A 20779-nucleotide genomic window follows, 5' to 3' on the forward strand; every position below is an offset into this window, starting at 1 on the left:
TGGTCATTATTAGTCACTCAATTCACTTCAAACCATGGAAAAGTCTTATTTTAGCATATGCCATATAATATTTCAAATTTCATTGAAATATTTTATTTTTATGTTTAAATTTATTATTTATTTTATTAAAATTTAAAATTTTAATTTTAAATGTGAAGTGACAGCTTCTGTCTTCCTGCTCCAAGAGCATGCTCAACAAGGTGACTTCAAATTTTTGAGCTATGTTGGATGGATGGAGAGAGTATCAGGTGTAGAGAATTTCTTAATTTTACTTTAGTGCTGCATTCCAGAGCAAAACCTGTTTTGATTTCTGGGTCCCCAAAAGTGGTCTTCATGTGTCCTGCTACTGTGTTCTTCATTTGTCCTGCTACTCAGCTTTTATGTTGGGTTTCTAGTTTCATAGTCATGATTTAAATTTCAAGAATTCTGCTTATTTTTATTGTTGGCAGTCTAATTTTGATTTAAGAATGTAATATCTACTCAAATATTTCTTAGTGTATCAACTATACTTATTTTAGAATTCTCTTCTGATTCTTGTATTAACTCTACTTCATTTGGGGTTAGTTCATTTGTTAATTTAGCCTCATACCTCTCTTTCCCTAACACAACATCTTTTATGTTGTTTGTTTGAACTATTTGGTTGGATTCTGTTAGCACAGTTGAAAATCACTGTGGCTCAGGCAGTGAATGTGGATTGTGATTAAAAGGCATTTGGTGTGAGGTGGGATTTTCTTTGAAGAATTCAGAAAGTGCTTATGCTCTGAACATGTGGACTCCTTGTCTATTGGGCCAGTTGGAAGGAACCTGGGGACGCTGATCTGCTTCTCTCTCAAACCCCAATCCTTCTTCATGGAATTCTCCTATGGCTGATCCCCTACTGTATTAAGATTTTTCTTTTACCAGAACAATCAGTAATGCATGGACGATTTGATATATAACTTAATGACCATAAATATTAGGTTGACAGATCAAAAGATAAAAATCATTTAATTTAGATAAATGAAAAATGGATAATCAATACATTTGAAAATCCGATGCCGATTTTTAAACATTTGGTTATGTAACAATAAAGGTACATATACTTAGCATGATAAAATATATAAAACTAGCACACATTTACACCTATAGCAAAAAGAGAGAAAGTCAGTGTTCACATAATTGTGAGATGTTAAAAAATTTCCCCTGAAGTGAGGAGTAAAATGAGGCAAATAATGCATGTTGTGATATAAAATTTAAACATAATAGAAAAATATAATGAAAATTGAAAGCCTCTTCCTCCATAATTCCACACTCTTGAAATAACCAGTATGAATAGTTTGATGCCTTTTTTTCTCTGACTTTATTTTCCTAAGCAAATACTGCAATTTATTATGTATTTTTGGATGGATCACAAAATGGGATCAAAGACTAGCGGATATATTTATTGTTGTTTAGTCACTCAGTCATGTGACCCATGGACTGTAGCTCACCGGGCTTCTCTGTCCATGGGATTTCTCAGGCAAGAATACTGGAGTCGATTGCCATTTCCTTCTACAGGGGATCTTCCTGACCTAGGGACCATACCCACATCTCCTGCATTGGGAGGCAGATTCTTTATCACCCAGACACACCTGAGAAGCCCTAGTCAATATATTTAGATAGGTATATAAAGTAACGTGGGCTTCCTTGGTAGCTCAGCTGGTAAAGAATCCGCCTGCAATGCAGGAGATACAGGTCTGGTCCCTGGGTCAGGAAGATCACCTGGAGGAGGGCATGGCAACCCACCCCAGTGTTCTTGCCTGGAGAATCCCATGGACAGAGGAGCCTGGCATGCTACAGTCCATGGGGTCACAAAGAGTTGGACACAACTGAATGACTAAGCACAGCACATCAAGTAACACAGCAATTTTAACTGAAGATGAAAAGTTGTTATTTACAAATGTTTCAGTGATCTATTGATGTGTACAAACTACCCCAAGATTCAGTGGCCTAGGACGACAGCCATTTCATTTGTTCAAAATTCTGCCGATAATGGTGGCTCCTCCCCTTCTTCACCTGCCCCCCGCCCCCTACCTGCCACCACATGTGTCTCTCTCCCTGGCCTTTCCATGTGATCTCTCCAACAGATAAACCAGATTCTTACAAGATGGGTGTGAGCTCTCAAAAACATGAAAGTAGAATCTTCTACGCTTCCTTAAATCTTAGGGCCAAAGTCACTTCCCCTGTAGTCTCTTGATTAAAAGCAGGTCATAACTTAGAGCTGATTCACATTGTTGTAGAGTAGAGTCCAACACAATATTGTAATGCAATTAACCTCCAATTAAAAATAAATTAAAAAAAAGAAAGTAAAATGAACTAATTTCCAAATGCATCTTTAGCAAAACATTTGCATGTTTAAGTTACAGTTTTTATAGTTCTGTATATCTCTTTTGGGACCTTATTATTGCTTTATTGATTTATAGCATTTTGGCATTTTATTTTATTTTTTCATTTTGGTATTTTATAAACATGTTTTCCTACATTCACAGTATTTTTATGTCAATGAAGATAAAAAGTATCAAAAACAAACAAACAAACAAAACAGGTCGCAGGCCTTGCCCAGAATCAAGGGCAATGGCCTGTCTGCACAAGTGTGTGAATACTGGGAGGTGTGGTTTATTGGGACCACGATTTAACAGATGACAACTACATGACATGACTTTAGTTATAGACAACCCAAAAGCATCAACTGAAAATTGATTAGGAACAATAGGAGATTTTGGTCAAATTATTGATAACAGGACAGATAAACCAATTATGTACCTAAAACAATGTCACACAGTTTAATGACATCAAATATAGTATCTATAATACCTCTGATAATTTACTTCATGAGTATTTATTTAGCTACTACCACATAATGAGTATTATGGTAGGCCCTGTCTTTACAGAGGTACACAGAATAGACACAGATTTAACCATCATGAGACTTGTAGTCTGGAGAAGAATATACATTAAGCAAAGTCCCTGATATAGAAAAGAACTTAGTGCATTAATGAATTATTGCTGTGATGAATGCTGTGTAACAAACAATCCCCAAATCTTAGTGCCTTAAAACAGCAAATTGTTCTGCTCAAGGGTATTCAGGTTGCTTAGGACAAAACAATTTTAGTGTAAGGGATGAGCTCAGATCTGCTGCACTTGTCTTTCAGTCTGAGACCAGCAGCTAATCATAGTGTACTGTTCTGCCAACTAGCAGGAGGGCAAGCCAAACCATGCCCACATTTAAAGCCTCAATTTGCATCATTTACTTGCATTCCATTGGCCAAAGTGAATCACATGGCAAGTCCAATATCAGTGGGACAGAGATATATAATTCTCTTACATGGACGAAGTGAAGAATTAGAAACAATAATATAATCAACCACAATCAATAATTTGAAGAACTAGAGTTAGTCCAATGACTCAGAAGCAGAGTGGTGGGATATCTGGCTGAAGAGCTAGTTAGGGACCAGATTATTTAGGGCCTTGTCGGTCTTGCTAAAGACATTGAATTGCAGTAAGAGCAATGCAAAGCCATTGTAGATTTTTAAGCATGAGAGTGATATGATGAGTTTACCTTTAAGAAAATGCTGCCATGAAAAGAATGGATTGGAGGAAGAAAAGAGAGGACATGGAGAAAGCAGCTTGGAAGTTATTGAAATGAGTTAAGATGGTGGCTTGGCCTGGACCAGGAGAGTGATAGTGTAAAGAGAAGTCAGCGGGTTTGAGATATATTTTAGAAATAGAATGGTTAGACTTGGTCGTGAGTTGGATGTGAGGTTGAGGGAGACTCAGATGCCTGACAGTTGCACCAGGTGAATACACATGCCTTAATAGCCCTGGGGAGGACCTGGTGAAGGAGCAGATTTCAGGATGTAGATTCGAAGTTTAGTTTGGGATATACCTGTTTCCATATACTTGTGAGACAATGCTCATAAAATATCTACGGATAAACTTAACAAGCAATGTGAAGGATCCATATGAATAAAACTATAAACCTCTATTGAGGGCCATAAAAGAAGAGATTTGAATTAATGGAGTGTCAAACCTTGCACTTGGATAGGAAGACTCAAAATTGTAAAGATGTCAATTTTCAGTAAAGAAATCTATAAATTCAATGCAACTTCAATCAGAATTTCAATAGTGTTTTTTCTTGAAACTTGCAGCAATTACCAGAAACATTCTCTAAAAGAAGTGTAATGAGAAATAACCTGTTCCATCATGTATTAAAATACATTATAAAGCAACAAAATTTATAACAGTGATATATGGACAAGAGAAATAGATTGATAGCTCTATGGCATTAACTAAAGTATGGAAATATAGATCTAAGAACAGATGAAGATTTAGTATATTATGAGGATAGCATTTCCAAGTGGGGGAGAAAAGTCATATTATTCAATGAAAAGCTTAAAGACAACTGGATAGGTATTAGAGGGAAAAAAATAAAGCAACATTCACAAAACTCTACTTCTCTTTTTATCTGTTATGTGCTATTCCATAATTTCTGTATAGCATAGTTTAGTAAGTTATGTTCATACTGATGTACTTTTAGGTTTTCTTCTTTTTTTGTTGTTATAAACAATAGCACGAAAAGAAAATTTTTATATTTTCTCTTTGGACAAATGTGTGAATCCTCCTCTAGGATAGATTCCCAGATGTGAGACTGATGGACTGCTATTTCCCTTTGAAATCTCAAACCACACTCCATCAGCAGTGGGCAAGAAAACAAAACCAAAATAAACCTACATAAAACAGATGTATCAAGTTAATAAAAAATGAAAGTAGGAACAAATGAGACAGGAGAAAAAAAAGTTGAGATGATCAATAAAACCCAAAGTTAGATTTTTTGAAAGACTGACAGAAACACACAAACTTTCTGAAAGTATGATCAAGAGAGAACACACACAGTGTTAGGAAAGATGTAGGAGATGTAGGACGGATACAGAGGAGATTTTTCAAATTAGGAGACTACTTTGTATAGCAGCTTTACGGAAGTCAGAAGGTGAGATAAAAACTGCATGTAACAAAAATTGCCATTGACATTTTTTTTTTTTTTTGTAAGTTGTGCTCATGTTGGAGACAGATATACTTTTGCAAAAATCTAATATTTTTCTTCATCTTTGAATCTCATCCCTGCTTATTTGATTAGTGGCCAACTTATATGAAAAATACCTTTGGACTTCCCTCATGGTCCAGTGGTTAAGAACTCACCTGCCAATGTAGAGGACATGGGTTTGATCTCTGGTCTGGGAAGATTCCACATGCTGCAGAGCAACTAAGCCCATGAGCCACAACTACTGAAGCCTGCTGCCGAGAGCCCATGCTCCACAATAAGTGAAGCCACTGCAGTGAGAAACCTGCCTGGGGCAACTAGAGAGTAGCTTCCACTTGCTACAACCAGAGAAAGGCTGCACATAGCAGCAAAGAACCAATGTAACCAAAAAATAAATAAATAATTTAAAAAATACCTTTAACCTGTAGAATCATGCTTGGAGTGCGGAAATACTCAAATATGGAAACAGACTGGCTCCATGAACAGCAGAGTCACATCTTTATCAGGTGAGGCATAGCCTCTATAATTAGAATAACCAGAGGTATTGTCCACACAGTTTAAACTATCAGGCTCCCTCTTTTCTTTAAAAAATAAAAAAACTGGGGCATGTGTAGTTGAAATCACATATACTGAATGCATGTTTGATATGATTCAACTACATAACTTTATATCAACTCTTTCGAAAACATAGATGAATGGACTAAAAATCTCAGGGAAAAATATAAATTCTCAAAAATTGGCCCAAGAAGACCAACAGAAACACAAAAATAGAAATGATAGAGGTCCATCTACCAACCAGCTCTCCCTCCTTATCATCCCAGACATAAGTCCTCTGTAGTTATATAGACAAGTTCTGGGGCTTCCCTGATGGCTCAGTAGGTAAAGAATCCACCTGCAATGCAGGAGATGCAGGTTTGATCCCTGGGTTGGGAAGATCCCCTGGAGGAGGGCATCACAAGCCACTTCAGTATTCTTGCCTGGAGAATCCCATGGACAGAGGAGCCTGGTGGTCTACAGTTCATGGGGTTGCAAAGAGTAGCTCAGCTGGTAAAGAATCCTCCTGCAATGCAGGAGACCTGGGTTCAATTCCTGGGTTGGGAAGATCCCCTGGAGAAGGGAAAGGCTACCCACTCCAGTATTCTGGCCTGGACAATTCCATGGACTTTATAGTCCATGGGGTCACAAAGAATCCGACATGACTGAGTGACTTTCACACAAAGCGACTTGGGCTCCAAAATCACTGAAGATGGTGACTGCAGCCATGAAATTAAAAGATGCTTGCTCTTTGGGAGAAAAGCTGTGACCAACCTAGGCAGACAGAATATTAAAAAGCAGAGACATTACTTTGCCGACAAAGGTCCATCTAGTCAAAGCTATGGTTTTTCCACTAGTCATATACAGATGTGAGAGCTGGACCATAAAAAAGGCTGAGCACCAAAGAATTGATGCTTTTGGACTGTGGTGTTGGAGAAGATTTGAGAGTCCCTTGGACTGCAAGGAGATCAAATCAGTGAATCCTAAAGGAAATCAACCCTGAATATTCATTGAAAGGACTCATGCTGAATCTGAAGCTCCAATACTTCGGCCACCTGATGCAAAGAACTGACTCATTGGAAAATAACTTGATGCTGAGAAAGATTGAAGGCAGGAAGAGAAAGGGACGACAGAGGATGATGAGGTGGTTGGGTGGCATCACTGACTTGATGGACATGAGTTTGAGCAAGCTCCGGGTGTTGGTGATGGACAGGGAAGTCTGGCATGCTGCAGTCCATGGGGTTGCAAAGAATCAGATATGACTGAGTGACTGAAATGACTGAAAGTGACTGAGCACAGGCAAGTTCTGCCGAGTGTCAGGGAAGAGCTCACTGACATATTTTAGAACATAGAAGAAATATGGGGACCCACCAATCTTATTTTGTAAGGCTGTATTATTCCTGCTATCAAGACAAGAAAATGCAATTATGGGCTGATATCACTTATGAATATAGAGGCAAAAACTCTAAAAAATAAACTAGAAAATTGAATCTAACGGTGTATTTTAAAAGTTCATCTTGATTAACCAAGATGTTTTTGAGAAATTCAAGTTTGGGGATGAATGTTACTATCAATGTAACTTACTGTATTTACTGATTAGAGGAGAAAATAATTAATTGGATACTGGGGAGACATCTGCTAAAATGCAACATCTTTTCATGATCAAAAACTCTAGAAATAGAAGGAATAGTCACATAAGTATACAGGCAATATACTTAATGGTGAATCTTCAGAAACATCGCCACTAAGCAACACGTGGATGCCTACTTTAGGTACTGATAATTACAGTTCTAGTGAGAACTTGGCCAATGCAATATGAGAGAGATAAATATTGGATGTGAATATAGAATTTATAGAATGATATTATTGGAAACATGAAAACACTGTCTCTCCCTTGCTATCAGTAACACTTAAAAGAGCACATAAGAAAATACTAGATTTACTCTTCTATCAGTTAAATGTAAGGAATATCTCTACAAAGACACATATACATTATGGTGAACTAGTACAGTTTGTTTAACCAGGTCCTCACTGATAAATTTTGGGTTTCTTTTATTTCTTTGCTATTGTGTCACTGTATCTGAGAGATACATTTCCAGATTTTGCATTGCTAGGTTAAAAACAGCCTAGATGTCTTTCAACAGGTAAATGATTAAGCCAACGGCGGTTAGCTTTGCATTCCAAATGAAGGGACATCTCAGCAATAAAAATGGATATTGGTACACATTACATCTTGGATGTAACTAAGGAATTCAGTTCACTCACTCAGTCATGTCCAACTCTTTGCAACCGCATGAAATTCAGCACACCAGGCCTCCCTGTCCATCACCAATTCCTGGAGTCCACCCAAACCCACATCCATTGAGTCGGTGATGCCGTCCAACCATCTTATCCTCTGTCATCCCCTTCTCCTTCTGCCCTCAATCTTTCCCAGCATCAGGATCTTTTCAAAGGAGTCAGCTCTTTGCATCAGGTAGCCAAAGTATTGGGGTTTCAGCTTCAACATCAGTCCTTCCAATGAACGCCCAGGACTGATCTCCCTTAGGATGGACTTATGGTTGGAATTATGTTGAATGAAAAGAGCCAGTCCTAAAAGACTACATAATATATCATTCTCTTTACAGACAGATTAGTGATTACAGTAGTTTAGGGATGGGGTGGGTGTAGGGTGGGTAGAGGATAGGAGGGAGGTGGGAGTGGTTATTAAAAAGGCAAAGGGGGAAAAAAGCTAGTAAATACTACAAATATCATCAAATCTAAGAAACTTGAATATTATTTTTATTCATACAAAAGCAGAGAGGGGTTTCCCTGGTGGTCCTGTGACTGGGACTCTATGCTCCCAATGCTGGGGCCCAAGTTTGATCCCTGATTAGAGAACTGGATCCCACATGCTGCAACTAAGACATGGCCCAGTTAAATAAATAAGTAAATATTTTTTGAAAAAGCGGAAAAAAAAAAAGTAAAAGCAAAGAGAATAATTCTTTTGGTGACAGAACTGTTCAGTGTCTTGACTGTGGTGGTGGATATATGAATCCAAATGTGATAAAATTTTACAGGACTAAATACACACACATATATACATGCGTGTGCACATACACAAATAAGTACAAGTGGGCAATCTGTATAAGATGAATGGATGGAGTCTTTGTCAATATTTTAACTGTGATATTGTACTATATAGCTTTTCAAAATGTTATCACTGGGGAAACTGAACAACGATTACATAGGGTCTCTGTGTACTATTTCTTTCTTTCTTTGGCTGCACCGTGTCTTACTTGCGACACGAGTGATCTTTTAGTTGTGACATACAAACTCTTGGGGCATGCAGAATCTAGTTCCCTGATCAGGGATCGAACCTGAGCCCCTTGAATTGGGAGCACAGAGTCTTAGCCACTGGACCACCAGGGAAGTCCCTGGGTACTATTTCTTACAACTATTATTTACAATATTATTACAACTACTATTTCTTAAAATTATCTCAAAATATAAATAAAATTTTAAAAAATCACTTCAAGTTAAAGAGGGTATATATACTCTTCAATTTTTATATTTTTCTTGTGTTGCCCTCCTGAGGTGCTGCTTCAGCATATACTCCTAACAAAGATAAAGCATATGAAATTTCCTTTGTTGTTGTTCAGTCACTAAGCGGTGTCCGACTGTGTGGTCCCATGGACCACAGCACACTAGGCTTCCCTGTCCTTTACTATCTCCCTGAGTTTGCTCAAGTTCTGCTTGGTGGGTTCTATTTTTACTGTCCCATGAGAGATGTGAAAACTGAAGCTTAAGAGAGACTTAGCCATTTGCTTAAAGTCAGGATCCAGGCTTAAACCCAAGCTCTTTGATGCTTAAGGCTATGCTCTTATCATTCTATTAAATTGCCACTCTGCTTGGTTAAAATAGCATTATTTAAAATTATTATACATTATTAAGTTAACATTATCTACATGTTATTTATAAGAGCTAAACCAAGGCAAAAATATATACATAAAATCTGAAAATAAAGGGTTGGAAATGATAACGAAAGTGAAAGGAGACAGGGACCATACTATTGATACTTGTGTTACATGATGTAAACAAAGCAACTTTGAAAACAGTGCATATGATATAATTCTGCTTATGTCAACAAAAGTTAATGTGTGTGTGTTGATGATGTGGAATTAGTGGTGGCGTGTAGTGGATATACACGTAGATTGTTGGAAGTTATTGTATGCTATCATTTTATTTGTGTAATTAAAAATGATTTTTTTAAAAATATGAGGAACAAACACTATTCCTGATCTTTAGGAGTTAATATGTTTAGCTGGGGAATAGGTAGGGGCCCAACTGTTTGTAATGTAAACCAAAAGAGAAACTAGGAAGAGAGGTTATGTGCTCTGTTAGATGAATACAAAACTAAGCCTTAAAAGTGGCAATAAACTGAGGTGTCATCAAGCACTTTCTCCCATCAAAAGCTTTGATAATTCTCCCTTCTCTCTGAGTGTTGAGAAAGGGGGAGATCAGGAGGCAATACACAAGAACGACAGTGTCAGCCACGTGTCTCTGTTTCAAAGCAGAGGGATGTTTTTGATCAGAAAGAAAAACGAAAAAACAAAACAGCTCAACTTTTCTTGTTTCATCCAAACTTGGTTGTCCATCCCTTCACAGTTGCCAAGACAACAGCAGGTCTCCTCCTTCTTTTGGATCTATTTCCAAACTGAGAACAATAAATATAAAAGATCAGAAAGAGGGAAAAGCAACTAGGCATTCAAGGCATTCGAATTATTCACTCTGGAGAAGAGAATGCTAGGAGGTGGCAATTATATTGTTCTGGTCTATTAAAGGTTACTACAACGTAAGTAGTTTTCTGCTGGGGCCCAAGATAAAGTCAGATTTATTTTAACTAGAAGGAAATAGCTTTAGGGGAAAAGTTCCTGGTAGAAAGTTCTGTGGGACTGCTTTTCCTCTTTCAAAGTAGATTTATGGGGAGGCACTGGAATCTTGTATACTGCACTGGTTGTCATCATCCTGTGAAAAATTCTTGATTGGTAAAACAACATACCACAACAATAGCACATACCAAAGACACAGTACTTACTCTGTGAGTTTTTATATTTAAGTATAAAATACCACTCAGAGCTTTATGTTTATTATCTTGATTAATACTTGAGGCAGTCCTAGAGGAAGAGACTATTATTATTCCCATTTTATGGGCAAGAAAACAGAAAGAAGAGGGAGGGGATATATATATACATATAGCTGATTCACATTGTTGTACATCAGAAGCTAACACAACATTGTAAAACAATTATACTCCAATTTAAAAATTAATTAATTTAAAAAAAACAACAGAGAGTTGGAGAACTTGGCAACTTGCCTGAGGTCACACAGTTGATGAATGGCAGAATTGGTATCTGAATGCAGGAAATATATGCTTAACCAGGTATGGTTTCTCAGGATAGATAATTTCTCTCTTGAAATCCAATTCTGTTGGGCTCTTGGAAGGAATCCTGTAAAGTCCTTGCAGACATAGGTTCTAATCTTACTTATTCATTCATTGAGTCATTTGTTAATAACTATTTATTGAATGCCTACTATATGCAATCTCTAGCTAGGCACTGGGGATGCAGAGGAAAGCAAGATGGACCACAGTCTCTCATGGCTTATAGTCTAGGAAAATACTGCAGACCAAACAAATGAATATGATGATTTCAAGTCCTAGTAAATGCTATGAAGGAAACAAACTGGGAAATGATATAGGGAATATGGGAGGGAGAGTGGAAGATAGCTTGCTTTAGGAAGGTTGGTTGGGCAAGACCTTTCTAAGGAGGTGATGATTTGAGTTGAGATCTGGGTGATAGGAAGGAGCCATGTGCCAATCTGGGAGAAGAACCTTTCAGCCAGAGGGGCAGCAAATATAAATTTGGGAACAAGTTTAAAGGTCAGAGAGTGGGATTAGAACATAGTGAACCAGGGTAGGCTAGGCATTGGAGCCTGGAGGGGTAGCTTTAGATGAGCTTGGTTTGAAAGGCAAGGCCAAGGGGTTGTGGATCTGCTACTGTTATCTAGAGGGTGGAGGCCATGAATGCTGCAAAACCTTTTACCATGTACAGGATAGCCCCCACCAAAAGAATTGTTGTTGTGTTATTGTTAATTCAGTCTCTAAGTCATGTCTGACTCTTTGTGACCCCATGGACTGCATCACACCAGGCTCCCCATGTCCTTCACTATCTCACAGAGTTTGCTCAAATTCACATCTGTTGAGTCACTGATACTATCTAACCATCTCATCCTCTGCTGCCCCTGTTTTCCTTCTCCTTCAGTCTTTCCCAGCAAAAGAATCATCCTTCCCTAAACATCCAAAGTGTCAAAGTTGATCTCTATATACAAACCCTGACCTCTGTATACAAGGGGCCATGAATTTTAGCAAACTCCAGGAGATAGTGAAGGACAGGGAAGCCTGGAATGCTGCAGTCCGTGGAGTCGCAACATGCTGGACATGACTGAGTGACTGTGCAACACGACCCAGTTACTCATCGCACCAAAATTTCTCCTCAGAGCACCACTGTAAAAACAGATAAGAGATGAAGAGATTGGTCTTATTTTGCAGAAACCAGATTATGCTGCGTAAGAACTAACATTCTTCAGGAACCAGAGTGAATCAGTTATTGAATAAAATTGCCTGGGAGCCTCCCAAGATCTAAGTCTGGGATCTCCCCAGTAGTTGAGGGAGATTAATAGAACATCACTAGATGGTCAACACCAAAATCAGATTGATCATATTCTTTGCAGCCAAAGATGGAGAAGCTCTATACAGTCAGCAAAAACAAGACCGGGAGCTGACTGTGACTCAGATCATGAACTCCTTATTGCCAAAATCAGACAAACTGAAGAAAGTAGGGAAAACCACTAGACCATTCAGGTATGACCTAAATCAAATCCCTTATGACTATACAGTAGAAGTGAGAAATAGATTTAAGGGACTAGATCTGATAGACAGACAGCCTGATGAACTATGGACAGAGGTTCGTGACATTGTACAGGAGACAGGGATCAAGACCATCCCCATGGAAAAGAAATGCAAAAAAGCAAAATGGTTATCTGAGGAGGCCTTACAAATAGCTGTGAAAAGAAGAGAAACAAAAAGCAAAGGAGAAAAGGAAAGATATTCCCATTTGAATGCAGAGTTCCAAAGAATAGCCAGGAGAGATAAGAAAGCCTTCCTCAGGGATCAATGCAAAGAAATAGAGGAAAACAACAGAATGGGAAAGACTAGAGATCTCTTCAAGAAAATTAGAGATACCAAGGGGACATTTCATGCAAAAATGGGCTCAATAAAGGACAGAAATGGTATGGACCTAACAGAAGCAGAAGATATTAAGAAGAGGTGGCAAGAATACACAAAAGAACTGTACAAAAAAGATCTTCATGACCCAGGTAATCACAATGGTGTGATCACTCACCTAGAGCCAGACATCCTGGAATGTGAAGTCAAGTGGGCCTTAGAAAGCATCACTACGAACAAAGCTAGTGGATGTGATGGAATTCCAGTTGAGCTATTTCAAATCCTGAAAGATGATGCTGTGAAAGAGCTGCACTCAATATGCCAGCAAATTTGGAAAACTCAGCAGTGGCCACAGTGGCCACAGTGGAAAAGGTCAGTTTTCATTCCAGTCCCTTAGAAAGGCAATCCCACAGAATGCTCAAACTACCGCACAGTTTCACTCATCTCACATGCTAGTAAGGTAATGCTCAAGATTCTCCAAGCCAGGCTTCAGCAATACGTGAACCGAGAAGTTCCAGGTGTTCAAGCTGGTTTTAGAAAAGGCAGAGGAACCAGAGATCAAATTGCCAATATCCGCTGGATCATAGAAAAAGCAAGAGAGTTCCAGAAAAACATCTATTTCTGCTTTATTGACTACGCCAAAGTCTTCGACTCTATAGATCACAATAAACTATGGAAAATTCTGAAGGAGATCGGAACACCAGACCACCTAACCTGCCTCTTGAGAAACCTGTATTCAGGTCAGGAAGCAACAGTTAGAACTGGACATGGGACAACAGACTGGTTCCAAATAGGAAAAGGAGTATGTCAAGGCTGTATATTGTCACCCTGCTTATTTAACTTCTATGCAGAGTACATCATGAGAAACGCTGGGCTGGAAGAAGCACAAGCTGGAATCAAGATTGCCGGGAGAAATGTCAATAACCTCAGATATGCAGATGACACCCCCCCCTTATGGCAGAAAGTGAAGAGGATCTAAAAAGCCTCTTGATGAAAGTGAAAGAAGAGAGTGAAAAAGTTAGCTTAAAGCTTAACGTTCAGAAAACTAAGATCATGGCATCTGGTCCCATCACTTCATGGCAAATAGATGGGGAGACAGTGGAAGCAGTGTCAGACTTTATATTTTGGGCTGCAAAATCACTGCAGATGGTGACTGCAGCCATGAAATTAAAAGACAGTTACTCCTTGGAAGGAAAGTTATGACCAACCTCGATAGCATATTAAAAAGCAGAGACATTATTTTGCCAACAAAGGTCCGTCTGGTCAAGGGTATGGTTTTTCCAGTTGTCATGTATGGATGTGAGAGTTGGACTGTGAAGAAAGCTGAGCACCGAAAAATTGATGCTTTTGAACTGTGGTGTTGGAGAAGACTCTTGAGAGTCCCTTGGACTGCAAGGAGATCCAACCAGTCCATCCCAAAGGAGGTCAGTCCTGGGTGTTCATTGGAAGGACTGATGCTGAAGCTGAAACTCCAATACTTTGGCCACCTCCTGCAATGAGTTGACTCATTGGAAAAGACCCTGATGCTGGGAGCAATTGGGGGCAAGAGGAGAAGGGGATGACAGAGGATGAGATGGCTGGATGGCATCACCAACTAGATGGGCATGAGTTTGAGTAAACTCCGGGAGTTTGTGATGAACAGGGAGGCCTGGCGTGCTGCGATTCATGGGGTCACAAAGAGTTGGACACGACTGAGCGACTGAACTGAACTGAATAGAACTATTAATAAAATCACACCGTGCTAGGGGGGCTATTTGAGCCTCCAAGAAGTGGGTGGGACCTTGAAAGATTATAACTCATGACGTTCACCAGTTTATTCCCCAGTGGCCCTGAGACTGCTATATGTCTCAATCCAGGTTCACGCTGGTCTTGCAATACTGACAAACTTTGGAATGGACTGACATAGGTAAGATGCTTTGTTTTAAATTTGTAGCTGTTTTCTTGGTGTCTCTCCATAGGCTGGAAAAGGACTCATTATTTTGAGGTAATCTGGAGCCAAATGAACTGAAACTTTTTTTGGAAGGAGGAGATATGATGGTATGAGAGGAAAAGAAGACCAAAAGTAAAATTCCTTTTATTTGATTTGATGGTGTGGGTGAGCAGCCGCCTTGGGAACAGTGAACACACCTCCTCTTCTTGTTTGTGTGAGTGACTTTCCCGACTGAGACACAGTAACACCCAGAGGAAATCATCTAACTGTTACTTGTAATTAAATGGAGAATGTCAAGTCTCCCAGAGGACCATTGCTCATTGGAGAAGTGGAGAGCCATTTTTGTTTGCAGTTACTTGCTGGTGGAAAAGTAAAGTGAGTCCTGTTTTGATGAAGTGTCCTGGTGCTAGTGAAACATTCCATGAAGGGCATTGTCTCCAAGACTTACTGAATCCACTCTACTGAACCATAAAGCTAAGCTAAAAAACAAAAAATCTCGACAGTTAGTTTATAGGGGAGAGAGAATGAGAGAGAGAGAGAGAGATTAACACGGACAAATAATTTTTCAAAGGCTTGCCATATGCCAAGTTTGGTTATATGGATGCATGGTGAAACAAGGGGTCTTGGGCAATTACTTTGGATTTCTGAGCCATACGGTTGCGTGCCCTTGCTCAGTTGTTAAGTTGTGTCTGACTCTTGCCACCCCATAGACTGTAGCCTGCCAGGCTCCTCTGTCCATGGGATTCTCCAGGCAAGAACCCTGGAGTGGGTTGCCATTTCCTCCTTCAGGGGGTTTTCTGGACCCAGGGATCAAGCTCATATCTCCTGTGTCTCCTGCATTGCAGGCAGATTCTTTACTGCTAAGTTACCTAGGAAGCTCACAGTTTCTGTTACAACTACTCAATTCTGTTGTCATAATGTCAACTTAAAGAAAAACACATAACATGATAATTGTGAATTTAAATTTTTATTCATGATCTTACTGAGGACCACAGCCTGGGAGACAACTCTGAAGAACTGCTCTGAAGAGAGAAAGGAGAAGCTAGTTTGTATGTGATTTTTTTTTTGTGGCTAAGAAATACATGTCGTCAAAAGTATTGTTGTTCAGTTGCTAAGTTGTGTCTGATTCTTTGCAACCCCATGAACTTCAGGACACCAGGCTTCCCTGTCCTTCCCTATCTCCCTGAGCTTGTTCAAACTCATGTCCATTGAGTCCATGATGCCATCCAACCATCTCATCCTCTGTCACCCCTTCTCCCCTTGCCCTCAATCTTTCCCAGCATCAGGGTCTTTTCTACTGAGTCGTTCTTTGCATCAAGTGGCCAAACTATTGGAGCTTCAACTTCAGTTATCAGTCCTTCCAATGAATATTCAGGGTTAATTTCCTTTAGGACTGACTGGCTTAATCTCCTTGCTATCCAAGGGACTCTCAAGAGCCTTATCCAGCACCACAGTTCAAAAGCATCAATATTTTAGCGCTCAGCAAAAGTGTATATCTTGGTAAAAGACTGAAAGTTGCGTAGTCATGTCTGACTCTTTGTGACCCCATGGACCGTAGCCCACCAGGCTTCTCTGTCCATGGGATTCTCCAGGAAATAATACTGAAGTGGGTTGCCATGTCCTTCTCCAAAATCTCTGGAGGCTGCCCTGTAAACAGTGAGTAAAGTAGGTGACTGAGGTGTAGGGTGTGTTCTATTCTTAGAGTCCTCAATAAGAGCTATTTTTAAAAAATGCAAGATGAATTATTAATAGTTCTAGAGATCTGCTATATGGTGTATTGCCTATTATCAGCAATACTATATTGTGCACTTAAAACTTGGTTAAGATGAAAATCTCATGTTCATGGTTCTTAACACACATACACACACAAAAGATTTGACAGGCAGATAGATGGGTTGCTCAAATGTATACTGAAATCACTTGATACAGTGGCAGGATTTGGAATGGAGAGGAGAATGGTACCCCTGGATAGTGAGAGAAGAGGGTGGTTACAAATGAGTAGGTAACTATGGTGTGAATGTAGGGAGGGTCAAATCTGGGCAACATTGTTGATTTCTCTCTCTTCCTCACTGTGCACACTGAGTCAGTTCAGTCATGTCTGACTCTACAACCCTGTGGACTGTAGCCCTCCAGGATCCTCTCTCTGTGGGATTTTCCAGGCAAGAATACTGGAGTGGGTTGCCACGCCCTTCTCCAGGGGATCTTCCCGATCAAGGGATGGAATGCAAGTCTCTTACATCTGCGTTGGCAGGCGGGTTTTTTGTTTTTTGTTTTTATCACTGGCACCACCTGGAAAGCCCCAAAAGTACAGCTTTGAATCCGCTTGTGTCAGTTGCTCAGTCACGTCCAACTCTTTGTGACCCCATGGATGGTAGTCTGCCAGGCTCCTCTGTCCATGGGATTCTCTAGGCAAGGATAGTGGAGTGGGTAGCCATTCTCTTCTCCAGGGGATCTCCCTGACCCAGAGATCAAACCTGGGTCTCCTGCATTGCAGGCAGATTCTTTACTGTCTGAGCAACCAGGGAAGCTCCAGCTTTACCATTAAGGTAACCAGCAAAATCTAATTTTGACCCTCTTCAAACCATTACCCACACCATAGTGGATCTTTTTAAACTTGTGAATCTTGTCACAGAGACCTTTCAATTGGTCTTAGAGTAAAATCTTTGTCTGAAATTGTATTTGTGTTCAAAGTAGTTGATGTCCTTCCCTAGCAGAGGATTCTACTTCTCTTACCTTTCTGATGATAAACTTGGTTATGTGACTTGAAGGGACACCTGCCCCCCCACCCCCCATGCAAGAGGATCATGTATTCCTACCTTATTGAACACAAAAGTGACTTGCTTTGGCTAGTGGAGTGAGGGTCAACATGATATGTGTTATTTCTAAGCAGAAGGTTTAAGAGCTCTTTATTTTTCTCTCTTCCATTTTTATAAGACTGGCATCAGCCCAGATAAAGGCTGATCCATCAGGCATGAAGGCAACATGAAGACAAGACCCACAACGGACATATAGCACGAGTTGAAAATAGATGGCTGTTGTAAGCCATTGATATTTATTACTATGGCAAAACTTAATGTGGTCTGTAAAGCTCTGAATGATTTAGTGGTTTGGTCCAAGTTCTCCAGCGTATCTCTCAAACATTTCCCCCTTTACCTGAGTAACTGCTATTTTTCTTCCAGATCCCAGCTTAAATGTCACTTCCCCCAGAAAAGTCTTTTATAACTCTCCCTTCCCCCACAACATGGGACTAATTTAGATCACCTATTATTCTACCTCATAACATCTTGTCCATTTCCTCCATATCACTCAAACTCAGTCTGTAATATTTTTTGAGCATGATTATCTGCTTGCCTCAGGAGAATGTACATTCAGAGGAGACAGAAATTATGTCTGTTGCCTGGTATACAGTAAGAACTCAATATTTTTTGATCACAGGGGCAAATCTGATTCTAGATCACACGTAAGTGAAGAAGCCAGAGATAGTCTGAGGTATCAAATGTAGAGAGATGAGTGGAAATAAAGAAGGATCCAGTGAAGAGAGGAACAGGTTGTGAGAAGTGTGGTTTGTGGAGAAATGACCGAAGACAAATAGTCACGGGGAGAGTGTAACCAGGCAGGATCCTAGGAGGCCTTCCTAGAATAGACCCTCACCCATGCCTTCCACCTGCCTTTTATCTGTAGAAAAACTTATAGTGAAACAATAAATTTAATCATAGAATTGAGAAATTAAGAGAAAGAAAGACAATAATACTTTAGCCATTAAACAAAGTCAAGGACCTTAATTCCTCCTCAAGGAGGAGCTAGTGGTAAAGAACCTGCCTGCCAATGCAGGAGATGCAGGTTTAATCCCTGGGTTGGGAAGATCCCCTGGAGGAGGGCATGGCAACCCACTGCAGTATTCTCGCCTGGAGAATCCCAGGGACAGAGGAGCCTGGTGCGCTATACAGTCCATGAGGTCACAAAGAGTCAGACACCACTGAAGCAACTTAGCACGCATATGCATGCAAGGACTACAGTTAATATTCTGAGCCATGTCCCTTGAGCTGTTTTGCAGATACTGAAACTCCAAACCAGGTGGGAGAAGTTAACTTTATGCTGCTCACAGGCACATAGACCAATTAGAACCAGAAGGTTGATGATGCTGACTTCCAATTACCTCATGACCAACCAACCAGAAGAATGTCCAGGAGTGAATCATGTCCTACTCCTTGAACACTATAAGACTCCTCACCATCCCCTCTAGGGTGGGACACACAGTTTTGAAGGCATTATCGTGCTGTGGCCCCATTTGCCCGGCAAAGCAGTAAAGCTATTCTTTTCTACTTCATGTAAAACTCTGTCTCCATATTTGTATTTGGCACTTGACCAGAGGTTGAGTTTCTGAAACAAGAGGGCCCCTTATAAGATGCCAGTTGTCATTTCTACAGGAAGGGAGGTAGCCATTCAGGGCAAAGAGTGGACTTGCACACTAACCTTCCATCCCGTCTCTCCCCTTTCTTTCTTTCATTTTGTGATTTCCCATTTCATCAACTTGTTGAGCATCTTCTAGATGTTGAGTTATTATTAGGGATGCAGTTACTAAATAATTCAGTTCTTAGTTTCATACTGTTACGCAGCTGAAGAGGACAGAATATGAACCCAATACTTTTAAGAGTGATAGGTGAATTCTTCAAAAGAGAAATGTGGGGACTTCCCTAGTGGTCTGGTGCTTAAGAGTCCACTTGCCAATGCAGGGGACACAGGTTCAACCCCTGGTCTGGAAAGATCCACATGCCTTGGGGAAACTGAGCCAACATGCCTCAATTCCTCAAGCCCATGTATCCTAGAGCCCACTGCAGTGAGATGCTCACGGACCACAAGTAGAGAGTAGCCCTTGCTTGCTGTGATTAGACAAAGCCCAAGGGCAGCAACCAAGACCCAGCACAACCAAAAATAATAGATAAATAGAGGAATTCAGAGGCCACGGGAAATTCCGTAGAGAAAGCTGTTTACCTTTCCTGTCTCTGCTTCTACGCTTTGTTTGCAATGCTCTCCGCTTGTCCACATTTTACCCATTCTTCACTTCAACTCAGGAAGTACTTTATTTAATAGGACCACAATCCTGTGGTCAGAGAATTTCTTTACTAACCTACCATCATCGTGAGAGGCTGTAGTCCAGGATCACTCAAGATAACGGTGTTTCTTTGTCTAGATCCCCTTAACCCTTATGTGAAGAATTACAGGTATTTTCATTGGGATGTTGTCAGTATACACAGGGATGGAGCGAGCTAAGAGGGTATGGGCGGGGCTCTGACAGCATCAGCTATACTTCCCCATTGCCTCATATTAAATCCCTTAACCAACCCTTCCTTCTCTTTCCCCACCCCACTGTGTTTTGATGGAACTATGTGCCTTTAGTATATTCTGCCTTATCTTGTGTGTTCATGTTTTTCTTTTACTTTCCTGTAAGCTCCTGGAGGCAGGAACCATGTCTGATTCATCTTTTTATCCTCCCCATGGCTTAACAGAGGTCCTGTCACAGAGAATCTATTTACTCAATAAATGTTCACAAAATTGTATTGTGGGGGATACCACTGCTCCCCAGGGCACTATTAAGTCAGGTCCATTCTTTTCTAACATCATGAAAAGATATTATCACAACATTGTCATTGATTCAGAGAACCCATCTCCAGAATTTTATCTATTAAAAATTTTTCAATTTTAATCAAAGGAATATACATACATAGTGATGAATCATATAATACAGACACACTTATTGACAAAAAGTGACAGCTTTTCACCCTACCTGCAGTCTTCTCTCCAGAGGTAACTTTATTTCTATTTATTGCCACCAAAACTAAATAATACACTTAGATCTCTATTTTTTGGTCTATCTGCTGCAGGCAATTTTTAATCTCTTCTTTTCTATGAAAGATGAGAATTTAGTTCAGGTAAAGAATACTCCCCCTTCTATCCTTCTCCTCCCAATAGTTAGTCATTTGCTTTTAGTTCCTTAAAA

The 20779-nt window shown here is 39.9% G+C and overlaps 1 long non-coding RNA gene across 2 annotated transcripts in view; it reads left to right on the forward strand.

Annotated features, from left to right (window-relative positions):
* Positions 1-20779, forward strand: part of LOC133063552 (uncharacterized) — a 108677-nt gene that overhangs the window by 45765 nt on the left and 42133 nt on the right. The window contains exon 4 of one of the 2 annotated variants that reach the window (XR_009694435.1): positions 5153-5365. The exons of the other annotated variant lie outside the window; for it this stretch is intronic. This is a non-coding gene — a long non-coding RNA (uncharacterized LOC133063552). Of the gene's footprint in view, positions 1-5152; positions 5366-20779 lie in introns of those variants that run through there. 2 annotated transcript variants of the gene reach the window in all.

The sequence above is a fragment of the Dama dama genome, chromosome 10 (assembly GCF_033118175.1).
Source record: "Dama dama isolate Ldn47 chromosome 10, ASM3311817v1, whole genome shotgun sequence".
Classification (NCBI taxonomy): Eukaryota; Metazoa; Chordata; class Mammalia; order Artiodactyla; family Cervidae; genus Dama; species Dama dama.